Source organism: Dipodomys merriami, unplaced genomic scaffold (assembly GCF_024711535.1).
Source record: "Dipodomys merriami isolate MVZ:Mamm:240054 unplaced genomic scaffold, mDipMer1.0.p SCAF_18, whole genome shotgun sequence".
Lineage (NCBI taxonomy): Eukaryota > Metazoa > Chordata > Mammalia > Rodentia > Heteromyidae > Dipodomys > Dipodomys merriami.
This window is the reverse complement of record NW_027203159.1, coordinates 34135111-34143733: the sequence shown is the minus strand read 5'-3', so window position 1 is coordinate 34143733 and position 8623 is coordinate 34135111.

Below are 8623 nucleotides of genomic sequence, written 5' to 3'. Positions count from 1 at the left end.
TAAAAGAGATCCATACAAAGAAAAAAGATGTAAAACTCTCCTTCTTTGCAGAGGACATGATCTTGAATTTAAAGAATCCAATGGTATCTATTCCCAAATTACTTGCACTGATCAGAAACTTTGGCAAAGTAGCTGGATACAAAATTAACCCTTAAAATCAATGGCTTTTCTATATGCCAACACTGAGAACAGTGTGGCTGAAATCAGGGAAAAAACTCCTTTTGTAATAGCCCCACCAAAAAATGAAGTATCTAGGAGTTGAATTAAATGAATAAGTGAAGGACCTCTACGATGAAAATTTGAAAAACCTGAAAAAGGAAATTAAAGCAGAAATAAGGAAGTGGAAAAATCTTCCCATGCTCCTAGATTGGGAAAGTTAATGTGAAATGGCAATACTCTCAAAGGCTACCTACAAGTTAAATGCAATACTGATCAATATTCTAATTTCACTTCATTTTTCAAAGAAATACAAGAAGCAACCTAAAATTCTTATGGAATAATAAAAGACTCCAAATAGTGAAAACACTCCTTAGAAAAAACAGCAGTACTGGAGGAATAACAATACCAAATTTCAAATTTTACAACAAAGCCATAGTAATGAAAACAGCTTGGTATTGGCACAAGAAGCAATCTGAGGACCAACTCAATAGAACTGAAGACCCAGAAATTAACTCACATACATACATATATATATATATATAGAGAGAGATAGATATATATTGCTATAATATATATATATATATATATAATATAGCAATAATCTAATTCTGCCTCCATTAGAAAACATGACATCATTTCATTTCTCAGAAAATGGAAAGTCTTGGGAAAAAATTGTATGTAATTAAGTAAGCCAAGCACAAAGTAACATAGGTCCCATGGTGTCCTTTATCTTCAATAACCAGTATATATCTAGGAAAAGCAGAAAATCTCAAAAGCTAAGTAATATGACTATATAGGATGATGTAAGAAATGAACCCCAAGAGAAAGACACAAGTGCTTTTTTTGTTTCTTGCTATTGTTTAGAATAGATTTATAATATACTATGTGATTTTTTATTTCTTTTGTATATTCTTCCCATGTTGTATAAGTCCAGTTTTCAGTTATTTGATGTCGGTACCCTTCCTCATGTATATAATTTTTTTTCTAATTTGAGGGGAAAGGAAATAACAAAATACTTCATTACGATACATGTTGATCCATTGTTACAATGAGATGTACAATACACTATGTTCAAAAGGGACTTTACAACTTCGGTGGGGAAGGAAGGAGTTGTGGAAGAGGAGAGGGAAGGGATGGTAGGGGAAAAAACAAAGGAGAAGGTCAAAACACTCAATAGAAAATGTACTCATTAATCATGCAACTGTAACCTGTCTGTACAGACTTTTTACAATAAAATACACATATAAAAATATAATTGAAAGAGGGATTTGCACTTGGCTAATCATACTTCTCAGCAACTATATTTGTACATCAGAGTTTTTTGGGTGGTTTGTGTGTGTGTGTGGAGGGATAACTTGCCAATAGTTTAAATAGGCTGTGGAAGGAGGTTTGCAAGTTCAGAGACAGACTGGAGTATATCAAAAGAAAGAAGAAGGAAAGGAAGGACAGTAAGAAGGAAAGAAAAAAAGGAAGGAAGGTATTAAGGAAGAAAGGAGGCAATTAAGGAAGGAATTAAGGTAGGGAGAAAAATAGAAGCAAGGAAATCCAGATCCAGATGCTGACGGCTCACACATCTATGTTATATGAAAATAAAAACAACAACAAATAGAAAAAAAAGGCATAGTGGTGATTGCCTATAATCCCACACTTGGGAATTAGGAAGGAGAATTTTGGGTTTAAGTGATTTTGAGCTACTTGAAAGTTCAAGATGAACCTGGCATGTGAAATGAAGACCTTGTTACCCCCAAAGTATACCTAGATATCGCTGACTGGTACCTATAATCCAAGTTTCTTTGAAGGCAGAGAATGGTAGAATCAAAGTTCAATGCCAGCCAAAACAGAAATGTCCATGAAACATTATCTTAAGAAAGGGAAACTGGAAATGATGACCTGTGCCTTTCATCCCAGCAACAAAAGGAAGCCTATAAAATATGAAATTGAGATCTCTAGATGTGTTCCTTGACAGCAAGCAGAATCCTCTCAAAAATATATACAAAAGCACCGAGTGAGATCTACCTCAAAAACAATCAGTGGAAAAAGAGACTAAAGACATGACTGAGCACAAAGTTATTAAGGGACAGTGGTAGAGAACTTGTCAAGTAAGTGTGAGGCTCTGAATTCAAATATCAGAAGCACCAAAACAAAATGAAAGACAGCTGAAACAGGCTGTAGAATATTTTATAAAATTGACAAATTTCAACATTTTCAATGTAGTATTATTTTTATATTACTAGTACCAATAAGAGTTTTGAACAATCACATTCTTAAAATGTTCACAATATGTTCCTTCTTTATGTAGGTCTTTCAGTACAAGTAACTATTGCAAAACAAACCTTTCATATTACTTCAGTGGCTTTACTCAGTTATCACTTCTTACAGAATGATTCTGTCACAACTCTGGACAGCATTGTATACAAATTTTGTATACAGCATTGTATAAAAATTTTCTTGAAACTGCGCACTCTTGAAACTGTCATGGTACATCATGTGCATGGAGCATATAGACCTGTATGAAAATTCTATATGATATCAAATTTTATAATGATTTATTTGGTAATAAATGTTATATGTAAAGTGAAACATCTAATCACTGGTAAATTTAATCTAGTGTGGACACGGATGATTTTTACCATACAGCAAAGCATACATATATTGCAGTAATTTTACTGAAAATTGATTACCCTTACATTACGTTTCCTATGAACAATGAATTAACTTATTGTGAGAAAAAAAAGAAACGATTTATGCTTAAAAGCAATTATGAAGAACCATTGTCTGGCTCCCTGCAAATAAGAAGCATGTACTTTCAAATAATTGTTCAGCTTGAATAGGAGGGAAAAATAAAATTCTTCTGACCTTTTTCATCACCTATTTATTTACTAAAACTCAGTTTTGGAAATGAGAAATGTTTCAAATGGACTATATATGTTTATACAAGGGAATAGGACAAAATTCTCTTTTTATATTTCCTAAGCAAAGCCCTAATATAAATCCTGTAATATGGAAAAAAACTAACAAATATACTCAGGATTGATCTAGATATCAGAATTTTAAAGATAGCTTTGGCTAATTAGCCGAAAATTCTTTTGGGCTCTGTTCGTCTTGTATATCCAACTAGGAGGTAATTGCATCAGTAGTCTTCAAAGAATTACTAATATGTATTATAATTGTGATCTATTTCAAAGGAAGTTTGAATTCAGGATATGTATCACTAGTCATTGCCTCTTTTATAGGATTTAGGACTACCTTTTCTGTTTTTCTTTTAATTTTATTGTCATGGTGAGGTAGATAGCTAAGGAGCAAAATTCTTCATGAACATGTTAGCCCTTTTCTCATTTCTCTCTCTCTTTCCAATCCATAATCCCCTCCCCAAATTTTACAGGTCATATCCACCATATTTTCTTGTTAATATTTCTAATACATATGTTCCTCCATTGTCATTTCTTACTATCTTATTGTTATGTGAATCAGTGCACAAGTTCTATAGTTTGTCTACTTTTTTCCAATTTAATGTTATGGCAGTCTCCACAAATTTTTGTAAAACTTTTGGAAACACATCTCATTTATTAACCCACGTGTACTATCAGGAATTATAGGTATTAAGGACTTATCACAGGATGTGATATAAAAATACAATAAGATTTACTAACTTTAGAAGTAAGTAGTTTATTCATGATTTTATATAAATATATTACCTGTTCTGCTCTCTCTTGCTGTTTTCCTAAACTCTTGCATATCAGAGTGTGATGCAATATGCCTTATTTTTTGTTACCAAGACTAACATGAATTAACTCAAAAATTTTAGCCACATTTGAAAAATATCATAGAGATGTAATAAATAATCTTCAATACAATTACAAAACAATTGTCATAGATAAAACTTCCCCTAGGTTCAAACACAGAATATTTTTTATTCCATTAGGAAGTGTACTTAATGTAATAATGACATAATAATTTCGCGTTCAGGATCTTGGGTCCTTCATCAACATGCCAGTGGTCTCAATAGAAATGCTCCCTTCTCACCCAAAGACCAAAGTCCGGAAGATTCCATTTGTGAATGCTATGGTTTTTATAATATAATTCTCTGGAATTGTGCTAGGCTTTAATAGAAATGTGCTCTTGGGGTCTTCTTAGCATCTAACTCACCAGAACTACGATCATACTTTTTATACCTACATAGAAGGTACTTTATATCACTCTTTTTTAATGGTCTGTTTGAGCTAACGCTAAAAATATTCCAGCAAAAATTAATGATTGAAATAGGGCTAATATAGGGCACTGTACTTTACTCATCAGTGAAGTTGATTCACCAAGGTATGAAGTAACTGCTTGCAAATATAAATGTTTTAAAGTTATCTTTAGGTAGGAAATATGTTACACCGTGTAATGTATTAAACAAATAGTGAAACCTGTGTCTTAGAAATTGATATGAAGAAAAAAATCCAGTACCTGTGGATGTAAAACTGTGTTCTGAAACAACACATAGTCGTCTGGGATATTTTCACAGCTACTACTGAAGAAGTATATTTTAAAAAAGTAAGAAAGAAAGAATCAGTATAGGTTTTTATGAGGTAGTAACTCAAACAAAAATATAAAGTAGCCGTTACTTTTTTACATATTTCCAGGCAGAGAATGTGTTACACATATTTTTAGTACTTGTCGTGATAACATATGACAGGAAGGTTCAATTCACAATTGTATTTCAAATTGTTGGAAACATTTTGTGAAATATTTACTAATCTTTAATGTGTTTTAGCATTTAATGCCATCTTTTATTATTCCCTTTTATGCAGCTGTCATTTTCTGTTGAATACCCGAAAGTCTTTTGGATAGGTAATTTTGCTTAAATTCAATACTCTTCCTACATCTCTAAGGTCTTTTTGTTCAAGGCCAGAGCTCTACTAGTTTGAATCACTATGATACTTCTAGTGTTCTAACATACTTGAGTTCCAATTCATTGGATCTCATCGACTAATCAAAAGTCTCAGCCACCTAGGATTGGAAGTGTGAGCCACTAGCACTCAGCTATGAAATTTTTCACAAGAATACCATAATGAAAGTTGTTAAAGAAACAAAAAGGAAACATTGGGAAAAATAACGCTAAAAACTGTTCTTAGAACTCTGTTTTAAACTTTTATTACACAAAACTCTTATTACACAAGTGCAGTGATTCTGTACCACAAAAGAGAATTAATATAAATATTTTCTGGTGTTCAAAACTATAACATGAATATCAGTAACGTCTGCATTTATACTTGCTTGATACTGTATTTTTCTTAACTGATAGAACAGAAGCATTCTGATGTTGCACATATGATGAAATTTTGAGAAATTACATGGGAAAGCGGAGATAGAACGGTATTATCTGTTCATTTTTTGCATAATCCAGAAACATCCAAGAGCCAAACCTACAGAAAGCGTTTAGAAGGTGGAAAAAAATGGTATATCTTTGTTTATTTTCTAAAGTAAATCGGAGGCAGTAAAATGAAACACGTTCCCTTCCATAAGAAGGATGAAACATCCCTACTATTTGGGTTTTTAATCAACAATTGTCACTTTTTAGAACGTCTCCCTTGATATAGGTCTCTGCTAAGGTAACAGAGCAAAGAATGTTCAATTTCAGTTCCTGACACCAGTACTCTCAGAACCAATTGTGCCTGTGTCAACTGAAACAGTTTTTTAATAATGGCACACACTACCCTGCAGGCTTACCATCCTTCTATATTCTTTTATATAAAAAATTCCATGAAAATTATCTTATTATTACAAGATATGTGCCTTGGTGTAATTTTCCATATTCTGCAAAATTCTCCAAATGGATATTATATCTTTCTTCTCACTATTCTTTGCTTATGCATCTATAACACTAATTTATTCTCTTCCATTTTTTGTGTAGTAATAAAATCAGAGGTATTGGGACCATATGTTAGTAGCATTTCTCAGAGCAAGAAATACAAAATAAGTTTGAACATAGTTTAGGTCCAAAAGAATGTGTGAAGATAGACATTCAATAGACAGTTCTATTTGCCCCGGACCGGCTCTGTTGGGACGACGGAGGACACCTAGTGGAGGAACTGGAATCGGTGGGGAGATGGCATTCCCATTTTCAGAGATAGGTCTCTTTGAAGCCCCATTCTCTGAGGTAGACTTCTGTGAAGTCCCATTCTCAGAGACAGGTCTCTGTGAAGCCCCATTCTCAGGTCTGAAAGCAGGTTTCCCATGCTAAGCAGACTCCACCGGAGTAGGCATGGCATTTTTTTTTGAGCATTGTCAAATTACAGTGTCAAAACATAATACGACCTGAAGTTTTATTGATTCTGGATGCTACTTAAAGTCGTGAAATTCTCTAATGTGTGTACAAATCTGTTTGATTCAAAGCAACTTGACCAAAGCGACATAAACATTATTTGACTGACTTAGTATGAACTAATGAATTCAATAATTGAATAACAGGAATGATTTGCATATAAGCATCTATATTAATATTTCAACTTTTCCTTTCAGATATTCTCTATGCATCATATGAGGTGATAGTCATCAGTGCCAATACACTGAGATTTCTACTACCATAGTAATAAAAGCATAAATAACTAATGGAAATTTCTTATTGAATATTAACAAAATATGCCAACACAAACAAATGCCATGAAATATTACCGAGAAAGGGAGTCAAGGAAGTCTGTCACTCTATGTTTTTCAGAATGTGACAGGACTTATGATTATATGATATTATTTTTCTTCAGGGAAATGCAAGGATGCATTTTCAAAAATACTTCTTCCTAAGAGTAATTTTTTGTGGGTTTTGGATATTGAACTCTATGCCTGCACACTTCAGCTGAAGGCATTTCCTTCATTACTTATCACATGGGACAACTTCCGATTTTCTAGTAGGTAATTGGAGTTGAGTAACATGTGTTCTCCTGTGGATGGCTTTGGACTGCAATCCTCAGATCTCTACCTTTAGAATAGCTTGGATTATGATTGTGAGATCCTGGCACGTGAATTTCATGAGAATTTTAGAATAATTAGTGTGATTATTTTTCTTGAGTCAAAGAAAAATTATAATCTTCTAATATAACATGGGCTTGATGCTAAGCCATCTATTAACTTCACATTTTGTAAATACTCACACACTACAAAAGTTAATACCAATGTTAGCCATCAGTTTTACACAGGAGTGAAATCATCAATTAATATTTGTTTTTCCCAGTAAGTCTTTCATTGTTCATACAAACTGGTATTATTTATCTCTTTCTTTCTGAAAATACAATTCATTTTCAGAACAGTATTGCACATGAATGAATAATACACTAAAAACCTACCTGTTGCAACATGGGCTGGTGGGTCAAGCACATATTATGAGGATCAACCTTAGGAAAGAAAGTTGGAACTTTGTAGTTAGGATGTAGGTTAGATATATGAATTCAGAAGATGGTCACCAGATACGGTGGTTTTGAAATGCGGTTTTATCTGGTGATGTACATATGTAGACAGCAGTATTTTTGGTAGTGAATGATACAAAATATTATGTGCAATCTTTGCAGAAATATTTGAATGTAAGTACAATTCTTGTGATTGATTCAACATGAATATTTACATGAAATCATGGTAAAGAGGGTCTACATGTGAATTTCTCAGCATTTTCTATTCATATTGGATTGTGTAGAGACTCTAAAAGTCTCAAGGAATCAACGTAGGAGGACCAATCAATTACATGATATATTATAGTGGAAATATCTGACAATATAAAGAGACTGTTTGTTCTTCCAGATAGTAACAAATAAAAATAAGGAAACATATCCTTGCTTTTATATTTCTACATTTTTCCATAAAGTGTTCATGGCAGGAAAGTGGGAGCCTATGTATCAAAATTAGAGGAATTATCAATGACTCTATTTTGTGACTCTGTGCTATGCTCTTGTGCAGGCACAAAACTACTTTACAAGAAACTGAATGTCAGTATAGTCATTGAGAATTAGTTGCATGTCTCCATTTTAGAGGGATCATAATTTCTCTAACATCAATCAATTCATGGACATTTACCTCAGAAAATTGTGATTGGTGAGAATCCAGTTTGGAACAGTATATCACATAGCTCCCTGTCATACTCAGTCTAGTATTGCCACAAAGGAAAAGGTTCATGTGCACTTTAGGCCTAAATGTTCTTAGTTCAAATTGAAAATATTCATAATTGCTTAAATGTCAACTACTAGAATACAAATTCAGTGACTTTTTACTATTTCTTCAAGAGCTTTACTACAATATCAAGTTATAGTTTACAAATATATGCAATGTGTACTATTTGCAAATGTCAATATCTTTAGGCAAATTCTATGAAGAAAATCAGTCAAACTCTACCCCATCTGTACAATGTGCTTAATTCCTTCATACCTCTTGTCTAAATTTGTCTTTATTACTTTTAGTTGATCATGTTTTTAATAAAAGTGTCTTGTATATTGTAGCC